At 49.3% G+C, this 27,389-nt stretch overlaps 1 long non-coding RNA gene across 1 annotated transcript in view; it reads left to right on the top strand.

Moving 5' to 3' along the window:
- Nucleotides 1-24,042, top strand: part of LOC138568680 (uncharacterized) — a 42,204-nt gene extending 18,162 nt beyond the window's left edge. Inside the window, exon 2 of the long non-coding RNA XR_011302981.1 lies at nt 23,856-24,042. This is a non-coding gene — a long non-coding RNA (uncharacterized lncRNA). The remainder of the gene's footprint in view (nt 1-23,855) is intronic.
- Nucleotides 24,043-27,389: the final 3,347 nt, after the last annotated feature.

Here is a 27,389-nt window from a genome sequence, read left to right as displayed (position 1 = left end):
CTTCCCTGTACTTCCGCTTTCATTCTCATGTGCCGCTAAGGGAGTGTTAGTGATGGTGGGCTGATTGGGCGCCACGTCTTTCTTTTTAAGTGGAGGCACCTCTTCAAACAGCCTCCACAGATCTAGTATCTCCCTCCTATTATGAAACTGCTTTCCCTTGTATTTTATGAATATACACGTGGCTACCATATCCAAAACACTCTTATCAAATGATCCCCCTTGTGGCCATACTTGGGGTAATCCTTCTCCTTTTAATTCCGTGACCCAATGGTCATGGTATTTGTTTATACGTTCAGCATAACCAGGTAGATTTTTGCAAATGTGGGCTAGGGGTGTTTCCGCCCCCATATTGTATTTTCGTTGCTCACCTTCCTGTGTTGCTCGTAACTCTCACTGTGGCTCGTGTACGTGTGTATCTTATCTCTAACAGTTGTTGTTTTGTTTGTTTTTTTTTGGTTTTTTAAGCTTGTTCACAATATTACTATCTTAAAACTTTACCGGGTCACACTTACAATGACCAAACCACAAACTGTTTAGCATCACTAATTTAACATACAGTACAATACATACAGTACAATCCTCTAAAAAGCCACACGCTTAGCATATGCAACATGAAACCGACATTTAACAAACTTTTAACATACAACACATAACAATTATTCCTCCTTTTCTTGCCCTGGACTTCTCTCTTTGACAAGGCCTTCTGATCCTCGCCCAATATTTCTCCCTTCCCCCCTAAGAATTATGGCACTTTTTCTAGTATCGAAGGACCCAGAATAAAGAAGAAGAAAAAAGCAGTTTCTAATATATACACTGTATCTCCCTATTCTCAGACACCTTTATTTTATTTTCCACTGTTCAACTCATTCCCACTACTAGTCAAGAGAGCACTATGCGGCGCCGCCTTCTACCCCCTTGCAATGTTAGGTTCCCGTCTTTATCTTCCCTTATTTCACCTTTTTTATACTAATGGCCATATGCAGAGGAAAGAAGATAGCAATAATAGTTGAAAGCACACCTTAAATTACCTTGTATAATCTGGCTCCCTTCCCTTCTCCTTTTATGATCACTCGCACTTAATAGTCACGTGCCCGTCTTGATTCAAGATCCTCCGGACTGGGTCCGTCCAGGTGGCACTGCCTCACACTCAATGGCCGCCTGCGGCTCCGGCGAGTGGTACTAAGGTTTTTTTTGGAACGGGACCCGTACCCTTTGGCCTACTGCATGCGCACGTCTAAACGCACCAGTTGCTGTAGGCAGGCAGCTCTCTTCAGCGGGCGCACCGTGTGTCTCCACTGCCGCCCAGAATTTCTCGTGCCAGATGGGAGGATAAAAGAATCTATCACGTCGGGGTCACCACTGAAAGCAAGCGTCCCCAAAAGGCAGTACCCTCCCCACAATGAGAGGCAATAAGGACACACCCCAGGAGGGAATGAGACCAAGACCAAGTGTGGGTGATGTAAAAGGGGTTTTTATATAATCAAAATAGGGCATGCAAAGGACTCTGCAAGCTCCGAGAGCGCTCTGTCTGACAATAGCAAAGAGAATCATATTTATTACAAAACTACGTCATAAATCCTGTAAGCTATACGGGGCACATCGTCTCAGGGATTGGGAGGCGTCGACTAAGCTATAGGTGGTACTATGATGAGCTGCTCCAGGATTGGTGGACATCTGCGTGGTGCCAACGTGGGGTGAACGGGTCAGCTGGGCTCGTCGGGGTGGAGCTGCCAGGCCAGGCGCGGTCTGTGTTGATGATTGGTGACTGTGCTAACATGTTGCCCTTGTGGCCACACACACAAACACTCATTCCTTAAACAACTCTTGTTGTCCTGCAAATCCTACAATATGTTATTCAATTAATATTTAGGAGACAGGAGAAGCAGTATGCAATGTGAAACTTCACCAATACATCATTACACAATTACTTATGACCTATTGACCAGGTGTCACAAGTCTGGGTGTCTTGTCAAAGGGCACGAGGTGAGCTGCCTTGTCGTTCTGTTCTGTTAGATGTGGTGAGGAATTACTTTATCATATGTTAGTTCAGGGTTGAATACCTATCTCCAAGGCCCATTAACTTGGGGTGAACTGGAGTATTACTGTATCAGCGAGGGCATACCTCTGGCCCTCGAGGCGGTGGGGTTTAGGACCAGGTTGTAAATAAATCATTCGGCCGACTATGGCGGCCTCGGACCTGGGGGAGGTGAATACTTGAAGCGGGTCCAACAGAATGCGGGGAGATGAGGCTGTACTGCTCGAGCACCAGCAAGCCCTGGCAGGCCTTGGCGGGGGGAGGGGCAGATGGCCTTGTGGCTCTAAGCGATTCTCTATGTCTGGGCTGCACAATATATCATACGAGGGAACAGTTAGTATAGATAACAGCATTAGAATGATTACATAGTTACATCATTTATAAATTCATTTACTTCTTCATAAGCAGCAATGAGGGTCTGGCAGTGGCACATGCAGATTGACAAAGGGGGTCCTGGGAGTCTCTCTGCCAGACATTAGTCCTGGTTACGAGAGACTTACCCAGAGTCTTTAGCTCACTATCTTTCACAGAGAAGAAATATCCCAAACATATCTGTCTTTGTCCTGCCCTGGGGCAGTCCAGCACCGAAATGCTAGGCAATTCTCCTCTGAACAAGAGTACCAACAGCATCCCCAGACACGTGTTTCGGTCTGGTTGGACCTCATCAGTAGGGAGGAGCTGTGCCTCTCTAAGAATAGTGAGCAAGGGGTCCACGTCTGGATTCCCCTAGTAACTTAGGGTGAGACCCAAAGTTACTTGAATATGCAAATTGACAAGGGGGGTCCTGGGAGTCTTTCTGCCAGACATTAGTCCTGGTTACGAGAGACTTACCCAGAGTCTTTAGCTCACTATCTTTCACAGAGAAGAAATATCCCAAACATATCAGTCGTTGTCCTGCCCTGGGGCAGTCCAGCACCGAAATGCTAGGCACTTCTCCTCTGAACAAGAGTACCAACAGCATCCCCAGACACATGTTTCGGTCTGGTTGGACCTCATCAGTAGGGGGGAGCTGTGCCTCTCTAAGAATAGTGAGCAAGGGGTCCACGTCTGTATTCCCCTAGTAACTTAGGGTGAGACCCAAAGTTACTTGAATATGCAAATTGACAAGGTCAATTGATTGATTCCGAGTCTCTCTGCCAGACATTAGTCCTGGTTACGAGAGACTTACCCAGAGTCTTTAGCTCACTATCTTTCACAGAGAAGAAATATCCCAAACATATCAGTCTGTGTCCTGCCCTGGGGCAGTCCAGCACCGAAATGCTAGGCAATTCTCCTCTGAACAAGAGTACCAACAGCATCCCCAGACATGTGTTTCGGTCTGGTTGGACCTCATCAGTAGGGAGGAGCTGTGCCTCTCTAAGAATAGTGAGCATGGGGTCCACGTCTGGATTCCCCTAGTAACTAGGGAGGAGCTGTGCCTCTCTAAGAATAGTGAGCAAGGGGTCCACGTCTGGATTCCCCTAGTAACTTAGGGTAAGACCCAAAGTTACTTGAATATGCAAATTGACAAGGGGGGTCCTGGGAGTCTCTCTGCCAGACATTAGTCCTGGTTACGAGAGACTTACCCAGTGGCACATGCAGTACATAAAATTAGTTGAACACGTTCTGGTGATTCATAAGGCAAACAAATCAATAGCAACGTGAGGTAGCGTCAGGTTGGGTCATGTACTCAGGAGCATGAAAGCAATATGTTCATATACATTTGTGCAGTTACATTCTCGGTTATAACAATTTAAACGTGTTTCACTGTATTACACACAAATATTCTTTAGTAATGCTTTTTCACCTTCCTTTGTACATTAGCAGCAGTCATTAGTTAGCATTAGGTGGCCATCTCCGGTTCCGGAAGCACCTCAAAACCTTCCTCTTTGCCTCAGCTTTCTCTCCCCCTCTCCCCTGCTAAAATTTAGTGAAAATGCACTGAATCTGCAACTGGGCCACTCACCGATCTCGGTCCTTGGCCCAGCCACTCTCCCCTGCACTGCCTCCCTGGCAACCCCTGCACTGCGGGACTGTCTCTGTATCCCTACAGCCCCCCTTCCCAGCACTTGTCTGCACTTACCTTGCACTTGCCACCAGCTGGCCGTTATTATTTATCTTGTTATTCTACTAACCCTGTACTGCACTTTCCCCTCTCCCTTTCCCCTTGTACTTTTCCCTTCCCCTCTACGCTTGCACTTGCGCAATCTGAATGACACCTGGCCTAGTAGGATCGTTGTCTGTCTCCCCTTTGTTCCCCCCCTGCCTCGTCGCGCCTTGAAACACTTGTGTATAGGCGCATTATAAATGACATATCATATCATATCAGGTGGACTCTATCGAGCCCTTTCATTAAGCCTTCAAGGCACACGGTATCTTGCAATGGGCTGAGGTCATTCTTGCTTTATTAACGTTAAAAGCTTTGTCTCTTTCCAACAACCGTGTTATAATTTACAAACAACCTTGTGAATCGTTGGGCTTCGTTATGCGGTTAACACTTCATTTGGGGAATGTGGGCAGGGATTCGTTCAGGAAGGTTATTGACACCATATATTTTAAATGTTAGGGGTTAAATGCTGGGTCGAGGCCTGTTCGATTAGGATTGTTCTTCTTATTTTCCAGACTCAAGCCACAAGTCAGGTCACTGCCGGGACAGTGATGTACTGCGGAAGGTAAATGATACAGTGTTTGTTCTGCTACTTGTTCGTGTCTGGTTGCTCGTGAGAACGGGCCTTTAGCAGATCTGCCATGAGGTGGAGGCGCGGGGAACGTGCATGGCTCCCTGTGCGCGGTGGGCAGAGGCACAGCTACAGCTTTCGCGTGCAGGCTTTTTTCGCTTGGGGTTTAGTCTGCCCATCTAAAATGGAGTCTTGGTGCTTTCAAAATGGTGTCTATGATAAGTTACAGTACTGGTCACGTGTGTCGATCAGCCACCATCCTGCTCCTGGGCCCAGGTGCATGGGGGCCGCTGATGAGCCACGATCCTCACATAGGTGGGGAATGTGGGGGACGGGGTCTTACAGACCTGTTCTCCCATACAGTGTTCTAATTGGTTTACTGACTCCTTGATTTCGGGAATATGGGTTGTTTAAAATGAATGTTGAAAATAAGGAAAGGGGGTGTTTTGAAACAATTGAGACGAGCATGGGTATGGAGATTAGATCACTGAGCCCGCAGCTGCTCCAAGGGACTGAGACTCCACACCATCCCAGGTCATTCGTTAACCTTGAGAGAGCAGTGATTGCTGAGCCATCTCTGCACTTCATTGAAGGGAAATAAGGAAGATTTTCATGTGTGTGAAGGGGGGCACGTCACGGCCTTTCAACTATTTCATTTGAATGAGGCCTCAAGCCTCAGGGGGCCCCCCCAGCAACTGCCCCTATGTTGCCAGGTATTAGTCTTATAACACAGCAGTAGAATCCTATCTATATTATTTTCGTTCTGGGGCTTTAAATGTTTGCTTTGCAGCACTCATGTTACAAGCTTTTTTTTGCTGGAGCGCTTCAGCCATCGAGCAAATTAAGTCTGTAAGCGGAGTGCTGAAAAGTGCACATTTAAAACAAAGAAATGCACAAAGGGTTTATCATGAGACGGACAGACAGCAGGGAGCTGAAACACTAAGTGCCCACTGAAATGCTATAAATTCTTCTTTGTCAGCAAGAGGCTGATGAGGAGGGAGCAGCGTTAAAAGGTACTGAGGTGATAATCAGTGGGCATTTAGTATTTCATCTCCCCGCTGGCTGACAGTCTCGTGATAATCTGCGGCTATTAACCACTGGGTGTATTTTCTTTGTCTCTGTTATAATGTATTCACCCCACAGGTCCCACCGACAGTTATCTGTTCTAACCAAAGGGGGCCTCCAACCATCAAGTTTAAATGGGCCTGGGGCCTGTTGTGGAGCGCACCTTTTGGTAAGGGTCCAGCCAGTCTCCAACTCAAGCCTCTCGAGTACACATGAGCGTTCCTAAGGAGGAATTTTGTTTTTAGGTCTCACAGTGGAATTCATTGCAAAGACATGGTGATTGTTTTGCTAACTGAAGTTAACTGGTGTTGTCCCAACAGGTTCGCAATTGTTGTCCAATCTAGCAATATGCTTTTACTTCAGATGCTAGTGTGTCGGGAAGCAAGACGACACAGAGCAATGCAGGTTCTATTCCCAGGTCCACGCTTAGAAACCTCTGGGTATTAAGCGTGTTATAAATAACCAATCGTATCATACAGGCAATGATTACGAACGGAGGATAGCACAGGGGCAACGTGCTGGTGTTGGAAGCAGACCACGGGTTCCAGATCCACGCTTAGAAACCAAACTCAGGTATGGTATTAGGTGCTTTATAAAACAACAAACAAATATTTGTGCATTAGCTGGTCTGAGGATTGTTGGGCGGGAAACGGGCATTGCAAACTGCATGATTGCCTTATAGTGAGATCGCACGCACAGCCTCCTTACAGGGAAGGTCTGGGGCACTCAGGGTGAGCGCTTTTGCGGGATTTAGAGCATCGGTGATAACATATATTGGGGACACCGCTTCCATGGAGTTGAGTTAAGGTGGAATTGGTGTACAATCTCAGAAGCAGCATGAAAGAAATTGCACCATTGTTAAGCAATTATTTCGAACATTTTCTTTGGGTGGAATTCAACTGCCACCTCCGCCTGCCCTGCGAACTCCGCCCCATAGCCGGCACTTGTGGGATCCCCAGTACATTATTTCCGTTTTCACCACTGATTGTAACATATTTTATGGACAATTAAGTGAATCAGCAAAGTTATGGTAGCGTGAAGTACACAAAAAACAAGTTAATATTATTGAAGAAAACTGCAGACGGAAAAGACGGCTATGGGAGACGAACAGAGGATTGGCCAGGCGTGGCTGCGAAAAAGTTTCATAGGGTACCAGCCGACTGACAGAGATTCCGTTTCAAAATGGAGGATGGGCCACGTGTCCTAACCTCGGCTCTGCAAAGCCCTGCTACAGCCTGCTTCTCCGCTTTTACAGCATTGCCATTGCTCCGCCTCCGGAACTGATACTGCACAAACTTGAATGTTATTTGTCGCAGACGCATATTTTCTCAAATGGACGTGTGAGTGGGCTTCAGGAAGGAGTCTGTGTTTGTGGTGAGTTGGTATCACATATGACAGAGGCTCGGGCAGTTGAGTAGGTAATAGGCATCAGGTTCCGGAAGTGAAACTATGAAGTGCCAGCGCTTGCAGAGCAGTGGGGGGGGGATGGGCAGAAGGGTTTCTGGCAGAAAAGGTCTCGTGCCGAGCCAAGCTAAATGTTTGTATATCAGTAGGAGCTGGGACTGGGAGAGTGTGTTCTGGACCTGTTGCGGAGGGAAGCTTGCACTGCAGGTATCTATGTTGGAAGGAGCTGGGAGTGGTAGTGTATGTTCTGGACCTGTTGCAGAGGGAAGCTTGCACTGCGGGTATCTATGTTGGAAGGAGCTGTGAGCGGTAGTGTGTGTTCTGAACCTGTTGCTGAGGGAAGCTTGCACTGCAGGTATCTATGTTGGAAGCAGCCGTGAGTGGTAGTGTGTGTTCTGAACCTGTTGCAGAGGGATGCTTGCACTGCGGGTACCTAGGTTGGAAAGCTGTGAGTGGTAGTGTGTGTTCTGGACCTGTTGCGGAGGGAAGCTTGCACTGCGGGTATCTATGATTGAAGGAGCTGGGAGAGGGAGTGTGTTCTGGACCTGTTGCGGAGGGAAGCTTGTACTGCGGGTACCTAGGTTGGAAAGAGCTGTGAGTGGTAGTGTGTGTTCTAGACCTGTTGAGGAGGGAAGCTTGCACTGCGGGTATCTTTGTTGGAAGGAGTTGGGAGAGGGAGTGTGTTCTGGACCTGTTGCGGAGCGAAGCTTGCACTGCAGGTATCTATGTTGGAAGCAGCTGTGAGTGGTAGTGTGTGTTCTGAACCTGTTGCGGAGGGAAGCTTGCACCGCGGGTACCTAGGTTGGAAAGAGCTGTGAGTGGTAGTGTGTGTTCTGGACCTGTTGCTGAGGGAAGCTTGCACTGCAGGTATCTATGTTGGAAAGAGCTGTGAGTGGTAGTGTGTGTTCTGGACCTGTTGCGGAGGGAAGCTTGCACTGCGGGTATCTATGTTGGAAGCAGCTGTGAGTGGTAGTGTGTGTTCTGAACCTGTTGCTGAGGGAAGCTTTCACTGCAGGTATCTATGTTGGAAGCAGCTGTGAGAGGTAGTGTGTGTTCTGAACCTGTTGCGGAGGGAAGCTTGCACTGCGGGTACCTAGGTTGGAAAGAGCTGTGAGTGGTAGTATGTGTTCTGGACCTGTTGCGGAGGGAAGCTTGCACTGCGGGTATCTATGTTGGAAGCAGCTGTGAGTGGTAGTGTGTGTTCTGAACCTGTTGCTGAGGGAAGCTTTCACTGCAGGTATCTATGTTGGAAGCAGCTGTGAGAGGTAGTGTGTGTTCTGAACCTGTTGCGGAGGGAAGCTTGCACTGCGGGTACCTAGGTTGGAAAGAGCTGTGAGTGGTAGTATGTGTTCTGGACCTGTTGCGGAGGGAAGCTTGCACTGCAGGTATCTATGTTGGAAGGAGCTGGGAGAGGGAGTGTGTTCTGGACCTGGTGCGGAGCGATGCTTGCACTGCAGGTATCTATGTTGGAAGAAGCTGTGAGTGGTAGTGTGTGTTCTGAACCTGTTGCAGAGGGAAGCTTGCACTGCCGGTACCTAGGTTGGAAAGAGCTGTGAGTGGTAGTGTGTGTTCTGGACCTGTTGCGGAGGGAAGCTTGCACTGCGGGTATCTATGTTGGAAGGAGCTGGGAGTGGTAGTGTGTGTTCTGGACCTGTTGCGCAGGGAAGCTTGCACTGCAGGTCTCTATGTTGGAAGAAGCTGGGAGAGGGAGTGTGTTCTGGACCTGTTGCGGAGCGAAGCTTGCACTGCAGGTATCTATATTGGAAGCAGCTGTGAGTGGTAGTGTGTGTTCTGAACCTGTTGCGCAGGGATGCTTGCACTGTGGGTATATATGTTGGAAGGAGCTGCGAGTGGGAGAGTGTGTCCTGGACCTGTTGCAGAGGGAAGCTTGCACTGCGGGTATCTATGTTGGAAGCAGATGTGAGTGAGTAGTGTGTGTTCTAGACCTGTTGCGGAGGGAAGCTTGCACTGCGGGTACCTAGGTTGAAAAGAGCTGTGAGTGGTAGTGTGTGTTCTGGACCTGTTGCGGAGGGAAGCTTGCACTGCGGGTATCTATGTTGGAAGGAGTTGGGAGAGGGAATGTGTTCTGGACCTGTTGCGGAGCGAAGCTTGCACTGCAGGTATCTGTGTTGGAAGCAACTGTGAGTGGTAGTGTGTGTTCTGAACCTGTTGCGGAGGGAAGCTTGCACTGCGGGTATCTAAGTTGGAAAGAGCTGTGAGTGGTAGTGTGTGTTCTGGACCTGTTGCGGAGGGAAGCTTGCACTGCGGGTATCTATGTTGGAAGGAGTTGGGAGAGGGAGTGTGTTCTGGACCTGTTGCGGAGCGAAGCTAGCACTGTAGGTATCTATGTTGGAAGCAGCTGTGAGTGGTAGTGTGTGTTCTGAACCTGTTGCTGAGGGAAGCTTGCACTGCAGGTATCTTTGTTGGAAGGAGCTGGGAGAGGGAGTGTGTTCTGGACCTGTTGCGGAGCGAAGCTTGCACTGCGGGTACTTAAGTAGGAAGGAGCTGGGAGTGGTAGTGTGTGTTCTGGACCTGTTGCGGAGGGAAGCTTGCACTGCGGGTATCTATGTTGGAAGCAGCTGTGAGCGGTAGTGTGTGTTCTGAACCTGTTGCTGAGGGAAGCTTGCACTGCAGGTATCTATGTTGGAAGCAGCCGTGAGTGGTAGTGTGTGTTCTGAACCTGTTGCAGAGGGATGCTTGCACTGCGGGTACCTAGGTTGGAAAGCTGTGAGTGGTAGTGTGTGTTCTGGACCTGTTGCGGAGGGAAGCTTGCACTGCGGGTATCTATGATTGAAGGAGCTGGGAGAGGGAGTGTGTTCTGGACCTGTTGCGGAGGGAAGCTTGTACTGCGGGTACCTAGGTTGGAAAGAGCTGTGAGTGGTAGTGTGTGTTCTAGACCTGTTGAGGAGGGAAGCTTGCACTGCGGGTATCTTTGTTGGAAGGAGTTGGGAGAGGGAGTGTGTTCTGGACCTGTTGCGGAGCGAAGCTTGCACTGCAGGTATCTATGTTGGAAGCAGCTGTGAGTGGTAGTGTGTGTTCTGAACCTGTTGCGGAGGGAAGCTTGCACTGCGGGTACCTAGGTTGGAAAGAGCTGTGAGTGGTAGTGTGTGTTCTGGACCTGTTGCTGAGGGAAGCTTGCACTGCAGGTATCTATGTTGGAAAGCTGTGAGTGGTAGTGTATGTTCTGAACCTGTTGCGGAGGGAAGCTTGCACTGCGGGTACCTAGGTTGGAAAGAGCTGTGAGTGGTAGTGTGTGTTCTGGACCTGTTGCGGAGGGAAGCTTGCACTGCGGGTATCTATGTTGGAAGCAGCTGTGAGTGGTAGTGTGTGTTCTGAACCTGTTGCTGAGGGAAGCTTTCACTGCAGGTATCTATGTTGGAAGCAGCTGTGAGAGGTAGTGTGTGTTCTGAACCTGTTGCGGAGGGAAGCTTGCACTGCGGGTACCTAGGTTGGAAAGAGCTGTGAGTGGTAGTATGTGTTCTGGACCTGTTGCGGAGGGAAGCTTGCACTGCAGGTATCTATGTTGGAAGGAGCTGGGAGAGGGAGTGTGTTCTGGACCTGGTGCGGAGCGATGCTTGCACTGCAGGTATCTATGTTGGAAGCAGCTGTGAGTGGTAGTGTGTGTTCTGAACCTGTTGCAGAGGGAAGCTTGCACTGCCGGTACCTAGGTTGGAAAGAGCTGTGAGTGGTAGTGTGTGTTCTGGACCTGTTGCAGAGGGAAGCTTGCACTGCGGGTATCTATGTTGGAAGGAGCTGGGAGTGGTAGTGTGTGTTCTGGACCTGTTGCGCAGGGAAGCTTGCACTGCAGGTCTCTATGTTGGAAGAAGCTGGGAGAGGGAGTGTGTTCTGGACCTGTTGCGGAGCGAAGCTTGCACTGCAGGTATCTATATTGGAAGCAGCTGTGAGTGGTAGTGTGTGTTCTGAACCTGTTGCGCAGGGATGCTTGCACTGTGGGTATATATGTTGGAAGGAGCTGCGAGTGGGAGAGTGTGTCCTGGACCTGTTGCAGAGGGAAGCTTGCACTGCGGGTATCTATGTTGGAAGCAGATGTGAGTGAGTAGTGTGTGTTCTAGACCTGTTGCGGAGGGAAGCTTGCACTGCGGGCACCTAGGTTGAAAAGAGCTGTGAGTGGTAGTGTGTGTTCTGGACCTGTTGCGGAGGGAAGCTTGCACTGCGGGTATCTATGTTGGAAGGAGTTGGGAGAGGGAATGTGTTCTGGACCTGTTGCGGAGCGAAGCTTGCACTGCAGGTATCTGTGTTGGAAGCAACTGTGAGTGGTAGTGTGTGTTCTGAACCTATTGCGGAGGGAAGCTTGCACTGCGGGTATCTAAGTTGGAAAGAGCTGTGAGTGGTAGTGTGTGTTCTGGACCTGTTGCGGAGGGAAGCTTGCACTGCGGGTATCTATGTTGGAAGGAGTTGGGAGAGGGAGTGTGTTCTGGACCTGTTGCGGAGCGAAGCTAGCACTGTAGGTATCTATGTTGGAAGCAGCTGTGAGTGGTAGTGTGTGTTCTGAACCTGTTGCTGAGGGAAGCTTGCACTGCAGGTATATTTGTTGGAAGCAGCTGTGAGTGGTAGTGTGTGTTCTGGACCTGTTGCGGAGGGAAGCTTGCACTGCGGGTATCTATGTTGGAAGCAGCTGTGAGTGATAGTGTGTATTCTGGACCTATTGAGGAGGGATGCTTGCACTATGAGTAGCTACGTTGGAAGGAGCTGGGAGTGAGAGGGTGTGTTCTGGACCTGTTGCTGAGGGAAGCTTGCACTGCAGGTATCTATGTTGGAAGGAGCTGTGAGTGGTGTGTGTTCTGGACCTGTTGCGGAGGGAAGCTTGCACTGCGGGTACCTAGGTTGGAAAGAGCTGTGAGTGGTAGTGTGTGTTCTGGACCTGTTGCGGAGGGAAGCTTGCACTGCGGGTATCTATGTTGGAAGGAGCTGGGAGTGATAGTGTGTGTTCTGGCCCTGTTGCGGAGGGAAGCTTGCACTACGAGCAGCTACGTTGGAAGGAGCTGGGAGTGAGAGGGTGTGTTCTGGACCTGTTGCTGAGGGAAGCTTGCACTGTGGGCATCTATGTTGGAAGGAGTTGAGAGAGGGAGTGTGTTCTGGACCTGTTGCTGAGGGAAGCTTGCACTGCAGGTATCTATGTTGGAAGGAACTGGGAGAGAGAATGTGTTCTGGACCCGTTGCAGAGGGAAGCTTACACTGTGGGTATGATATGATATCATATGGCATTTATAACGCGCCTATACACAAGTGTTTCAAGGCGCGACGAGGCAAGGGAGGGGGAACACAGGGAAGACAGAGACAACGATCTTACAAGGCCAAGCGACATTGAGATCGCGCAAGTGCAGGGGAGTGGGGAAAGGGAAAGTGCCGGGAGGAAGGGGCAGAGGGCAGTGCAGTACATAGGATCAACAGTAATAAATAAATAGAATAAATGAAACAATAGGTAAGAAGTGCGGCTAGCTTGTGGCAAGTGCAGGAGTAAGTTCTGACATCAAGAGTGAAGAGCTGGTGGCGGCTGGGGGGTACAGAAACAGCCCCCAAGTGCAGGGGTTGCCCGGGAGGCAGTGCAGTTGTGCAGCTGGCGGGGGAGGGGACCTGGGCCTGAGATCAGAGGGTAGCCAGGTGACCAGTGCAGAGGAGAGAAAGCAGAAGCAAAGAGAAAGGTTTTGAGGTGCTTCCGGAACCGGAGATGGTTCTCAAGTTTCAGGGAGGCAGGGAGGCTGTTCCAGAGGGAAGCCCCAGCCAAAGAAAGAGATCTACCACCAACTTGTTGCTGGGTGAAGTGATTGACCCTGAGGGAGTTCGAGGGGGATGAGCGAAGAGTATGAGAGGGAAGATATTTAGGAAGAGATAGTTGAAGCTATTGAGGCTCCAGGCAGTGGACAATGCAGAGGGCTTTGAACTTAACCCTTGCAGCCTCTCGGAGCCAGTGCAGAGATTTCAGTCCTGTAGAGATACCATCCCTGGGCTTGAAGAGAAGGACAAGTCTCGCAGTCCTGTTCTGGATGAATCTGTGTTGGAAGGAGCTGGGAGAGTGTGTTTTGGACCTGTTGGTGAGAGAAGCTTGCACTTCGGGTATCTATGTTGGAAGGAGCTGGGAGTCGGAGAGTGTGTTCTGGAGCTGTTGGGAAGGGAAGCTTTCACTGCAGGTATCTATATTGGAAGGAGCTGGGTGAGGGAGAGTGTTCTGAACCTGTTGGGAAGGGAGCTTGCACTGCGGGTATCTACATTGGAAGGCGCTGGGAGTGAGAGGGTGTGTTCTGGACCTGTTGCTGAGGGAAGCTTCCGCTGGGGGTATCTATGTTGCAAGGAGCTGGGAGAGGGAGTGTGTTCTGGACCTGTTGCAGATGGAAGCTTGCACTGTATGTATCTATGCTGGAAGGCGCTGGGAGTTGGAGAGTGTGTTCCGGACCTGTTGCAAAGGGAAGCTTGCACTGTGGGTATCTATGTTGGAAGGAGCAGTGAGTGGTAGTGTGTTTTCTGGACCTGTTGCAGAGGGAAGCTTGCATTGCGGGTACCTAGGTTGGAAAGAGCTGTGAGTGGTAGTGTGTGTTCTGGACCTGTTGCAGAGGGAAGCTTGCAATGGGGTTATCTATGTTGGAAGGAGCTGGGAGTGTTACTGTGAGTTCTGGACCTATTGAGGAGGGATGCTTGCACTATGAGTAGCTACGTTGGAAGGAGCTGGGAGTGAGAGGTTGTGATCTGGACCTGTTGCTGAGGGAAGCTTGCACTACGAGCAGCTACGTTGGAAGGCGCTGGGAGTGAGAGGGTGTGTTCTGGACCCGTTGCACAGGGAAGCTTGCACTGCGGGTATCTATGTTGGAAGGAGCTGTGAGAGGGAGTGTGTTCTGGACCTGTTGCTGAGGGAAGCTTGCACTGCGGGTATCTATGTTGGAAGGAGCTGGGAGAGGGAGTGTGTTCTGGACCCGTTGCAGAGTAAAGCTTGCACTGCGGGTATCTATGTTGGAAGGAGCTGGGAGAGTGAGTGTGTTCTGGACCCGTTGCTGAGGGAAGCTTGCACTGCGGGTATCTATGTTGGAAGGAGCTGGGAGAGGGAATGTGTTCTGGACCCGTTGCAGAGGGAAGCTTGCACTGCAGGTATCTATGTTGGAAGGAGCTGGGAGAGGGAGTGTGTTCTGGACCTGTTGCTGAGGGAAGCTTGCACTGCGGGTATCTATGTTGGAAGGAGCTGGGAGAGGGAGTGTGTTCTGGACCTGTTGCTGAGGGAAGCTTGCACTGCGGGTATCTATGTTGGAAGCAGCTGTGAGAGGTAGTGTGTGTTCTGAACCTGTTGCGGAGGGAAGCTTGCACTGCGGGTATCTATGTTGGAAGGAGCTGGGAGAGGGCGTGTGTTCTGGACCTGTTGCTGAGGGAAGCTTGCACTGCGGGTATCTATGTTGGAAGCAGCTGTGAGAGGTAGTGTGTGTTCTGAACCTGTTGCGGAGGGAAGCTTGCACTGCGGGTATCTATGTTGGAAGGAGCTGGGAGAGGGAGTGTGTTCTGGACCTGTTGCTGAGGGAAGCTTGCACTGCGGGTATCTATGTTGGAAGGAGCTGGGAGAGGGAGTGTGTTCTGGACCTGTTGCAGAGGGAAGCTTGCACTGCGGGTATCTATGTTGGAAGGAGCTGGGAGAGGGAGTGTTTTCTGGACCCGTTGCTGAGGGAAGCTTGCACTGCGGGTATCTATGTTGAAAGGAGCTGGGAGAGGGAGTGTGTTCTGGACCCGTTGCTGAGGGAAGCTTGCACTGCGGGTATCTATGTTGGAAGGAGCTGGGAGAGGGAGTGTGTTCTGGACCCGTTGCAGAGGGAAGCTTGCACTGCGGGTATGTATGTTGGAAGGAGCTGGGAGAGGGAGTGTGTTCTGGACCCGTTGCTGAGGGAAGCTTGCACTGCGGGTATCTATGTTGGAAGGAGCTGGGAGAGGGAGTGTGTTCTGGACCCGTTGCTGAGGGAAGCTTGCACTGCGGGTATCTATGTTGGAAGGAGCTGGGAGAGGGAGTGTGTTCTGGACCCGTTGCAGAGGGAAGCTTGCACTGCGGGTATCTATGTTGGAAGGAGCTGGGAGAGGGAGTGTGTTCTGGACCCGTTGCTGAGGGAAGCTTGCACTGCGGGTATCTATGTTGGAAGGAGCTGGGAGAGGGAATGTGTTCTGGACCCGTTGCAGAGGGAAGCTTGCACTGCGGGTATCTATGTTGGAAGGAGCTGGGAGAGGGAGTGTGTTCTGGACCCGTTGCAGAGGGACGCTTGCACTGCGGGTATCTATGTTGGAAGGAGCTGGGAGAGGGAGTGTGTTCTGGACCCGTTGCTGAGGGAAGCTTGCACTGCGGGTATCTATGTTGGAAGGAGCTGGGAGAGGGAGTGTGTTCTGGACCCGTTGCTGAGGGAAGCTTGCACTGCGGGTATCTATGTTGGAAGGAGCTGGGAGAGGGAGTGTGTTCTGGACCCGTTGCTGAGGGAAGCTTGCACTGCGGGTATCTATGTTGGAAGGAGCTGGGAGAGGGAGTGTGTTCTGGACCCGTTGCTGAGGGAAGCTTGCACTGCGGGTATCTATGTTGGAAGGAGCTGGGAGAGGGAGTGTGTTCTGGACCCGTTGCTGAGGGAAGCTTGCACTGCGGGTATCTATGTTGGAAGGAGCTGGGAGAGGGAGTGTGTTCTGGACCCGTTGCTGAGGGAAGCTTGCACTGCGGGTATCTATGTTGGAAGGAGCTGGGAGAGGGAGTGTGTTCTGGACCCGTTGCAGAGGGAAGCTTGCACTGCGGGTATCTATGTTGGAAGGAGCTGGGAGAGGGAGTGTGTTCTGGACCCGTTGCTGAGGGAAGCTTGCACTGCGGGTATCTATGTTGGAAGGAGCTTGGAGAGGGAATGTGTTCTGGACCCGTTGCAGAGGGAAGCTTGCACTGCGGGTATCTATGTTGGAAGGAGCTGGGAGAGGGAGTGTGTTCTGGACCCGTTGCAGAGGGACGCTTGCACTGCGGGTATCTATGTTGGAAGGAGCTGGGAGAGGGAGTGTGTTCTGGACCCGTTGCTGAGGGAAGCTTGCACTGCGGGTATCTATGTTGGAAGGAGCTGGGAGAGGGAGTGTTTTCTGGACCCGTTGCTGAGGGAAGCTTGCACTGCGGGTATCTATGTTGGAAGGAGCTGGGAGAGGGAGTGTTTTCTGGACCCGTTGCTGAGGGAAGCTTGCACTGCGGGTATCTATGTTGGAAGGAGCTGGGAGAGGGAGTGTGTTCTGGACCCGTTGCTGAGGGAAGCTTGCACTGCGGGTATCTATGTTGGAAGGAGCTGGGAGAGGGAGTGTGTTCTGGACCCGTTGCTGAGGGAAGCTTGCACTGCGGGTATCTATGTTGGAAGGAGCTGGGAGAGGGAGTGTGTTCTGGACCCGTTGCTGAGGGAAGCTTGCACTGCAGGTATCTATGTTGGAAGGAGCTGGGAGAGGGAGTGTGTTCTGGACCCGTTGCTGAGGGAAGCTTGCACTGCGGGTATCTATGTTGGAAGGAGCTGGGAGAGGGAGTGTGTTCTGGACCCTTTGCTGAGGGAAGCTTGCACTGCGGGTATCTATGTTGGAAGGAGCTGGGAGAGGGAGTGTGTTCTGGACCCGTTGCTGAGGGAAGCTTGCACTGCGCGTATCTATGTTGGAAGGAGCTGGGAGAGGGAGTGTGTTCTGGACCCGTTGCTGAGGGAAGCTTGCACTGCGGGTATCTATGTTGGAAGGAGCTGGGAGAGGGAGTGTGTTCTAGACCCGTTGCTGAGGGAAGCTTGCACTGCGGGTATCTATGTTGGAAGGAGCTGGGAGAGGAAGTGTGTTCTGGACCCGTTGCAGAGGGAAGCTTGCACTGCAGGTATCTATGTTGGAAGGAGCTGGGAGAGGGAGTGTGTTCTGGACCCGTTGCAGAGGGAAGCTTGCACTGCAGGTATCTATGTTGGAAGGAGCTGGGAGAGGGAGTGTGTTCTGGACCCGTTGCAGAGGGAAGCTTGCACTGCAGGTATCTATGTTGGAAGGAGCTGGGAGAGGGAGTGTTTTCTGGACCCGTTGCTGAGGGAAGCTTGCACTGCAGGTATCTATGTTGGAAGGAGCTGGGAGAGGGAATGTGTTATGGACCCGTTGCAGAGGGAAGCTTGCACTGCAGGTATCTATGTTGGAAGGAGCTGGGAGAGGGAGTGTGTTCTGGACCCGTTGCTGAGGGAAGCTTGCACTGCAGGTATCTATGTTGGAAGGAGCTGGGAGAGGGAATGTGTTCTGGACCCGTTGCTGAGGGAAGCTTGCACTCCAGGTATCTATGTTGGAAGGAGCTGGGAGAGGGAGTGTGTTCTGGACCCGTTGCTGAGGGAAGCGTTGGAAGGAGCTGGGAGAGGGAGTGTATTCTGGACCCGTTGCAGAGGGAAGCTTGCACTGCGGGTATCTATGTTGGAAGGAGCTGGGAGAGGGAATGTGTTCTGGACCCGTTGCAGAGGGAAGCTTGCACTGCGGGTATCTATGTTGGAAGGAGCTGGGAGAGGGAATGTGTTCTGGACCCGTTGCAGAGGGAAGCTTGCACTGCGGGTATCTATGTTGGAAGGAGCTGGGAGAGGGAGTGTGTTCTGGACCCGTTGCAGAGGGACGCTTGCACTGCGGGTATCTATGTTGGAAGGAGCTGGGAGAGGGAGTGTGTTCTGGACCCGTTGCAGAGGGACGCTTGCACTGCGGGTATCTATGTTGGAAGGAGCTGGGAGAGGGAGTGTGTTCTGGACCCATTGCAGAGGGACGCTTGCACTGCGGGTATCTATGTTGGAAGGAGCTGGGAGAGGGAGTGTGTTCTGGACCCGTTGCAGAGGGACGCTTGCACTGCGGGTATCTATGTTGGAAGGAGCTGGGAGAGGGAGTGTGTTCTGGACCCGCAGAGGGAAGCCGATTCGAAACTCAGTCTGATGATCCCAAAGAAGATTGTTTGGGAGATTTTTTCATCGAGCTGAATATTGAATGTGTTTCCAATGGTGTTTCCTATTTAGGGTTGGTGAGTGGTGGTTTGGCAGTGGTTTTCTTTAGTGGAGAAGGATGCTGTTTATTGTCTGTCAGTTGGGGTAGATTTGTGGAGGCTTTGAGGAGATTGAAGTGGTACCAAAAAGGTCTCACTGCAAGTTGATTGCACATACTGTAGACGTCTATCTGGATTCTCAGATAACAAAAAAGTGCAAACTTAGCTGAGAGGGTGAAAAAAACTGGCCAGTAAAAAATATTCGCACTACACAAATGATTTAATTCTTTACTCAAAAATACTTGTACATACATTGAAACAGTGTTCTCAGAGGGGGTCAATCGAGTAAGAGGAAGGAAGACATGAATCATTATTTCTTTTACATTAGTGGATTCACTTCTTTCTTTGCACACTAGGGAGAAGTCAAGTAGACTCCCTCCCCCGCCATTCTGCCGGGCCTATCTGGCGGCTCAGAACCTGTGGAGCTAAAATTGAAGGGAAGCCCTACAAGTGGCAGGGTCGGACTGGGACAAGAAATAGGCCCGGACACCCAAAAAAAAGTGGCCCACCCCTCGCCTCAAAAAAGTGGCCCACCCCACACCTCACGACCCTTGACCTCTGATGACATCACCAGAAGTGATGTCATTTGACCCCACCCCAAAGTGACATCCGGGGAAGCAATGAAACATTTCACCCCAATTACTGGGAATCCAAGCAGACGTCCAAGGCCAAATGATAATATGTTTTTGTATAGCACTTACGCTTAAACTCTTTTTTATAGAACAAATATGCATACAATATCACCCAGCCTGTGTTGGTACTCATTTATCGACTTAAGAAGTATGAAAAGCTTTTTGAAAAAAATTAATAAATAATCACATTATTTTTTTTTATTCCAAACCGGCCCAGGCATGGCCAGAAACCGGCCCCCACTCCCCAGGGATGATTTCGGCCCGGCCTGTGGGGCCAATCCGACCCTGACCAGTGGTAATATTCATAGGCTCTACCAATCCCAGAGTTCTCGAGACTTACAAAGGTGGGACAACACAGTAAATTTATAAATAAGGGTCGCGGTTTTATGGTATTTAACCACATTTATTTTTACTCATATAAAAAAATAATTTGCAACTAGTATTTTTCTGCATTTATTTGAATACAAAAATGCATTTAGTAAAGCACATATGCAACCATAAAGAAAATGCCAGCTCCATTTTTACCATAACAACAAATGGTTGCTCCTGCGATGTAAGGTGTATGCTGTCTGCAATTTGTACTTTAATGCTATTTTTGTACACTTTTACACTCTCCATGCTGCCAACCTGCAATGCGATTGGCCTACGATGCATGATTGACAGTATAGGCAACCAAGCAGAAAGACCTGTTTTTCCGTTTTTTTCCATTTTTATAAATGAATTCATACAGAAAGCAGATTGATTTCCGTCTGTATTTATGTGTAAAAATCAGTCAAAACGGAAAACTGGGAGCCATATACACGTACCAAACAGGTTGCATGCATGAATTAATGTCCATGGCACACCACTACCATCTTATGCCATTTTGGGGCACTGGGATCAAACAATGCAATATCAGGTACTGGGAACAGACAAGCCCAAGAAAATTAAAGGCTCCAAGAATTTGGTCCCCTCCCCCCAACAGCCCTACTGACCCTTCATTCCTTCATTGCGACCACAGCTCTTAGCTTGATTTGTTTCCCTGGCCAATCAAAGTAAGAATGGGACCCCCTCCAAGAGAAACAGCAGTTCAGAAAGAGGGCACCTGTGTTCTAGAATGAGTGCTGGGCTCATTTTAACATGAGTAGCCCTGACTGAAGATCCTGGCTGTTGTATAGATGCTGGGCAGAGATCAGTAGCCGTATGGAGAAAGTGCACAGAACTAACTTAGATTAGCAGCCTCACAGAGTGTACAGGTGCTCAAGCATGACAGCCAAGAGGAAGGCGCACACAGGGAAGCTAGTGGGTGCGGATTAGACGCTACCAGGAAGATGAGTGCGTGTATCCAAGCACATATTGAGATTAGAAGAGGGCTTTGTGTTGTCCAATACAACCAGTAAAACCATGAGTGTTTTTGTGTTGTGTTATGTTATGCTAATTGTACTTGTATACTGATCAGAGCCAAAGGTTCCCCCTCCAATAGAGGTCAAATTGAACATTGGTACCATTAAGGGAAGGGTGCCTTCAGATGGAGATTGGGGCAGTAAGGAACTGCCAGAGAACCCAAATAAAGTGGAAGAATTTGACCGACATGGGTTAGAAACATAATTTTATGTGGAGTTCAAGCTTGTTTATTTTTGAAGAGTGAACCCTCAGAACCGAATCACTCTTATAGGCTGACAATTTTAAAATATTTAGGGACTGGCATCTGTACAGTTTAGGCATTACGAGATTAAATGACTTTCTCAGGGTCACAGACTTTGGTTACGCGATGAAGCCGGGATTTGTTGCACAAGCTTTCTACCACATTGTTTGCAACTTCTCCTCACACAGCAAGGAGCAATTTCTTGCCAATGTTTCCCTTTCATGAATTAAAATAATAACCTGTTTTTTTTAACCCTGACTTGTACAGTACACAACTCACATGCTAAATTAACATGACAATTTAAATAATGTTATGCAAAAGGAGAATGATTCTGGCCTTATTTACTCTGTCATAAAAGTAAATATACATGCAGCAGCATACCAATTCATAGGAGCCTAAACAATTCAGCTTTACTATTGTTCTTAATTTAAATACACACAATATTATAAAGTGTAATTATATCACCTGCTTATAATCATTGTTTGTCACAGTGTTGCAAAAAGCTATTCATGCCATCAAGAAGAACATTTGAAATTGTAGAATAAGGAAATCATTCCTAAGTCAAATCGAAAGACATGACAATTAACAGCCTGCAACATTTGGTTTTCTCTCTCCTGTCTCAAGACCCCTTCTACTCAAATGACCTAACTTGATACGAAAAAGCAAGCAATAGGATAGGCAATGCCACCAGAATGTCAGAACTCAAACCTTTCCAGTCAAGACAGTACAGTACTAGACAGTGAGATAAGATGGTGTATCCAGTATCACGGCATCTTCAAGTGGCAAAACTGGGACATTCACCTCAAATGATGCTTCCGAATCAGCTCTCCCAACTAATGTGTTATGTTCTTCTTTGGGGGTGGCTGGGCAGTTTTCACAACCATCATTTACGGGGTCATGAGGTCCAAGCGTGCACCAGACTTACACAGCTGCCAACTGACTTGCGACTCGCAGGTTTTTGTTTTTTATCACTTTATTTAACATTTTAAACATCAAACATCAAAATAACTATCACGGTTACACAGCATTGTGTTCAAATTGTAAACTTATAAGAACAGTTGAATCAACCAATTCAATACATAACAATATGAACAACCATAATAGCCATAGAATAATAAAATCAATTTTTCAAAAGACCTGTGACATACAACCAAATAGACAAGACAACAAGACAACAAAACAAAAAATCAACAACCAACAGTCCCCCACCATTAGAAATAGTCCCTACCAAAGTATTAACCATCAAAAGCTAGAACTCACACCCTCAACCATATAGATCGTTAAAGGGTCCCCAAATCCGAGAATAGCGCCCTTCCCTTCCTTGCCCAAATAGCATAACTCTATCACAGTTTGACAAGATTTGCATGTCCGACAGCCACCCCTCCACACTCGGCTTCTTCCTGGATTTCCAAACTCGCAATATTTGTTTCATCGCCAAAACCAACCTCTATTAATCCAATTTGCACAACCCCTAGCCTTGCCCCCTTTCCCCCTGTTAGCCAACAACACGATTGAAAGGAAAGTGTGAGGAAGCTTCTCTTCTACCACAAAGTCCAACCAGACCTGCAACAAAACTACAAACTCTTGAGGCCGCAAACGTGTCCTGCGAGCAAGGCAGGCTGAGAAAAAGGGTCCTCGCGTATTAAAACGATGATCGTTATACATACAAAGCGATCCTTTCATCTCCGTGCAATGTCTTTACTGAGGTCTGCTTCTGCCAGCGACAGAGCTTTCACCTCCTATGATTTCCCAAAGATGGCAGATTTCTTAGCCCAGAAGTGTATAGCTTCACTGCCAAATCTGTCACAAAAAAACAGCTTAAGTGCTTTGGAGTCAGGCACACAAGTTTGGAGGGATTGGGTTGAAACAAAAAGGTTTCTTTTTGATTTCAGAAAATAAATCATGATATACAAGTGTTTACAACTCGGTCCATTGTCAGCCCATATAATTGTGTCTGTCCCAGCACTACATATATTAATTAGTGATGCTTCAATTTGTCAAGAAACTCACTTCTAGTGGAGGCACCTTCTCAGAACAGTTTTGCCCAAGATCACAGGGCGATCCAGTGCAATCCCATCACTTCTGTATAACTGTTAAATGGTAACTCAGAAGTGCAATGCAGTGCATACTTCAGCTGAGTGATGCAAATTAAATGTATTGCTTGTCTTTGAAACTAATCACAAGTGTCACCTACTGTGGCAAATATACTTATCTGTGCTTGTTTCTAATTATAATTGAATTGTCCTTCATGTGGGGGGTTCACAGAGCATTTTGTCCTTTGAGTGAGATGGGCAGAGCTATTCAAATTATGTACATTTTGGGAGTGTGGCCGTGGGGAGTGTGAGCAACGCATAAGTGACTGAAAAGTTGGCATCAATGTACTGCTGCTATGTCTGTTTTTAGCGTTTTCTGGTGGCAGTAAAATATTTTGTAGCAAAGTTTATATTCGAAAGTTTATCAACCTCAGAAAGAGAAAAAGTTGAGTCTGCCTTGCCAGGCGTTGGTAGCTGCAACACATTCTTAACACACTGAGCTATCTTCTGAACCATTATGGCACTCAAATCTATCAATATGCATTTAAATTTGGGTTATTGCAAGTGATCAATAGATTCCCCAAGCTGACATGCAAAAACAATGCTAAACCTTCCACCGCCCTGAGAAACATTGTAATAATACAGGTGAAATTCAAGTTTTGATGCACCCAAAGTAACAACAATGGGCCTCATTATGAGTCCGGCGGTAATACCGGCATGGCTGCCGCCGGATTCATGAATTTACCAGCACCCGGCAATGGGCAATTACCAGGGCATTCCGGTCCCGCCAGACCCCGTAATTGCCCATTGCCGGGTGCCAGTAATTATTAGTCCCCATTCCCATTGAGCATCATGGGACTCAATGGGAATGCGGAGGTCAGATGCACATGCACCATTCGTGAATGGTGCCGGTGCATCCAACATGGTCTGCTCGTGGGTGCCGTTCCGCCCGCCAGGCACCCGTGAGCAGACCTTGTAGTTTGCTGGTCCGGTACCGGCAAGCTTACCAGTACCGTTGTTACTGGACCGCAAAGCTTATACGTTTGGTTATAAGCTTGCCGGTCCGGTAACATGCCGGTATTTACCGGCATGGCTACCGCCAGACTCATAATGAGGCCCAATGTCTTGTATTTAAAATAATGCCTTGCATTGAAAATTGGATACAATTCAAGTTATAAAACCTGTTGTACTATAATGAACGCACCAGGTGCATAGGAGGACAAACTGATCAGATCATAGCAGGGTTGGCAGCAGCAGCCAGGCAGCCAGCTAAGGGTCTCAGCAGTGCACTGGATAATAATACCATGTGTTGAGTGACCGCTAGCCCTCGCATGTCCACTCAGCTCTCAAGCTGCCCACGGCGGCTCATCTACCTCTCTTCTGTTCTTCCCCAGCATACAGGCGCCACCGTTCCAAGAGAAGATAGGGTGCAGGAAGATGTGCCCCTTTCGGCGGCGAATAGCGTAGCATCATCTAACCTTCCTGTCAGCGTCAAGTGTCCAGAAATCACCATGCCCAACAGCGAACGACTGAGGAGCACTGGCTACAAAGCAATAAAACGGAAAAGTGCATTTACAAAAATGGGTTCTCCCCTTACTCTTATGGTCATTACAAGGTTTAACCAAGCATCGTTTTGCCCTTTGCACTGTGGAGCACTTGTATAGGCCTGAGCTCGTGTTGGATCCTGTTACTCGGCAAAGGTAAGAGCTCTGTATTGGGCAGTACACGACTGAGTGCCAAGAGGCAGTATAGGATTGGCCCGCACAGGCGGTGTGAGTTTACTTATAAGGTGTTATTAACCCGTTCCATGGGCTACACCGGCGGTATGGCCTGGCAGTCCAAGTTAATGCTTGAGGGAAGCAAGGGTGGTTAACGAGGCCGCTGGCCTGTTACCCCCCCCTCAGTGTAGCCCGTGGAACAGGTTAAAATGCCATTAGCACCCCAGGTTACCAAAGCCATAACCCAGGGTACTAAAAAATCTAGTATTTTCATTCAGTGAACGGGACATGTCACCCGTCCCTCTCAATGAATGAAAATACTTTGCCAAGATGGCCGCGATGGTTTTAGAAGGCGGGGCTGCATACAGATCCCCTCTTCCATTTCCATGGCACCCGGAAAAGCAAAAGGAAGGGAAGCTGTTGCGGCGGGCGGCAGGCGCCGTCGCCGCTCTAATCAGGTAAATCGGGCTGGGGAGGGAGGTTGAGAATATAAAAAAAGGGAAAGGAGGGTGGGGACAAGTTGGCGGTCTGGGCCGGGGAAGCAGCATGTGGGTTCAGTGGAACACGGACTAAGACCAGCGATTTCAGCCCGCGATCCACGAAACCTGATTGGCTGCTCCCCCTGCCCCAGGCGCTAATGATCATTATCAGGAAGAGTATAAACCTGCCTTCATAAAGAACCATAGGTACAGAAGTACCCCCATCAGGCAGTACAAGCATGACACGTACCTGGGGATTCAGACACTTTAAGTAATGTATAATATAGTTACACACCTTCCTCAACATGCAGTATGGGTAGATCTCTCCCCTCACCAACAGGCAGTATAGGCAAGACACCTTCCCTCCTAAGGCAATTTAGGTATGGGAGATAATTACTAGGGAAAATAGGCATGATACCCCCACATCAGGCCCAACAGACATTGCCCCTACCTCACGTACCCTCAAAGGCCACTGCAGGTATGACACTATGCCGAATTAGAAAGTATCAGTTGGCATATCCCACCAGGCAGTATAGCAGCCACGCCTACCTCAAAAGGCAGAATGAGCTGGATTAGTCTTTGAATCAGACACCATACAGCATCACTATCATAATATGATATATCATTTATGACGTGCCTGTACACACGTTTTTCTAGGCGCAACAAGACAAGGAAGGGGAGACAAAGGGAGGACAACACAAACAATCTTACTAGGCCTAGTGTCATTCAGATCGTGCAAGTGCGAGGGGGAAGGGAGAGAAGGGCCAAGGGAAGGGAGGAGGGAGAGTTCAATAGGCAAGCTCAAGTAAGTGCTGCCGGGGTGGCTGGCTCAAGTAAGTGCAAGGAGGCAGGGGACTGTAGGGTTGCAGATACAGTCCATAAGTGCATGGGAGGCCCGGTGGCAGTGCAAGGGGCTACATGTTGTGAAGTAGCCTGGTGCCCATTATGGTTCAGAGGTTCAGTTAGCGCAGCAGATAGGTGCATCAGCAGGGGTGAGAGATAGAAAACAGAAGTGAAAAGAAAGGTCTTGAGTTGCTTCCGGAACTTTAGGTGGTCCTGCTCAAGTTTGAGAGAAGCAGGGATGCTGTTCCAGAGGGAGGCCCCAGCCGAGGACAAATATCTACCCCCCACTCTCTGCCTGGAGAAGCGTCTGACTCTCACAGAGTTGGAGGTGGATGAGTGGAGGGCTCGAGAAGGAAAATGCTTAGAAAGAAAGAGTTGGATGTAATGTGGTCCCCGGCCCCAGAAAGCCTTGTGGACAATGCGGGGGGTCTTGAACTTGATCCTTGCAGCCACCGGGAGCCAAAATAGAGATTTCAGGGCTGGAGAGATACGATACTTGGGTTTGAGGCCAAGAACACGTCTCGCAGTCCTGTTCTGGATTAGTTGCCAAGGGCGAAGAGTAGAGGCAGACAGATTTAGGAAGAGGCTGTTGCAGTAGTCAAGCCTAGAGAACCAGGGTTCTGGAGACCACGAGCTTCTGGGGGGAAAATGAGAAAAAGAAGAATACCTCTGAGGAGGTGCAGCTGGTAGTGGGACTTCTTAGAGATGTCCGTGATGTGAGGAGAGAAGGAGAGGCTGGAGTCGAAGATGACACCAAGGTTTTTTGCCTCGCAGGAAGGTGTAGGTAGAGGGCCCAAAGAGGGTGGCCAGAGTTAAAGAGGGAAAGTGGGAGCAGGGGTCCCAATTAGAAGGATCTCAGTTTTACTGGCATTAAGACAGAGATCGTTGGAGGCACACCATTCCTGAATCATAGGTAGACAGTCAGGAATGAGCGAGAGAGGAGAGGAGGCTGAGAGGAGTACGAAAGAGAGCTGAGTGTCATACGCATAACACTGAAAGTTAGGCGAGAAGGTAGAGATGCGGTGGGCCAGAGGTGCCAAGTAAGGGTTGAAGAGCCAGGGTGAGAGGTTAGAACTCTTGGGAACACCACATGTGGAGAGCGAGGTAGAGAGAAAGGACCCCAATTAGACCTGGGATGGTTGATCGGAGAGGAAGGAGGTCAACCAGGCCAGGGCCTGGTCCGTGATGTCCAGGTTGTCAAGGAGTCGATTGATCAGGATGGCATGGTTTACTGTGTTGAAAGCAGAGGATAGCTCAAGGAGGATGAAGACAGAAGGGAGGCTAGAGTCGAGATTATAGAGCAAGTCTTCATGGATGTTCAGGGGAGCGGTTTTCCGTGCTTCTGGCTGCTCTAAAGCCAGACTGGTGGTCCTGGAGACAGCCAGCAGATTCAGTATGGAGAGTAAGCTGGGAGATGGCCAGCTTTCGCAGGAGTTTGCCAAGGAAAGGGGTGATAGAGATCAGGCCATAGTTTTCCGGAGAGAAAGGTTTGGCAGAGGGCTTCTTAAGGAGGGGCTGCACAAGGGAGTGCTTTAGGGGGATGGAAAAGTTCTAGTGGCAAAAGTGTGATTGAGGAAATCGGCCAAGGCTGGAGCGAGGGTCTCGATGTGGTCCTTGATGGTTCTGGAGGAGCAGGGGAGCACCTTCTTGGACAAGACTTTCATAGATCGGACTTGTCTAGAAACATCTTAAGGAGAGAACACTGGGAAAGAGTGAGAAAGGAGGAGGAGAGGAGAGACTGCCACAGAGGTGTCGAGAGAGGTGGAGTGAGAGGAAGAGGAGAGAGGGGAGAGGATGTCTTGAGTTTTAGCAGTGAAGTGAGAAGCCAGTGCCATGCAAAGGGCCTGGGAGGGAACAGGAGAGATGGAGACTGCAGCAGGATTGGCCA

The sequence above is a fragment of the Ambystoma mexicanum genome, chromosome 1p (genome assembly GCF_040938575.1).
Source record: "Ambystoma mexicanum isolate Mex_15411 chromosome 1p, UKY_AmexF1_1, whole genome shotgun sequence".
Lineage (NCBI taxonomy): Eukaryota > Metazoa > Chordata > Amphibia > Caudata > Ambystomatidae > Ambystoma > Ambystoma mexicanum.
Note: the sequence above shows the minus strand (reverse complement) of the source record. Positions and strands in the feature narration are given on the sequence as shown.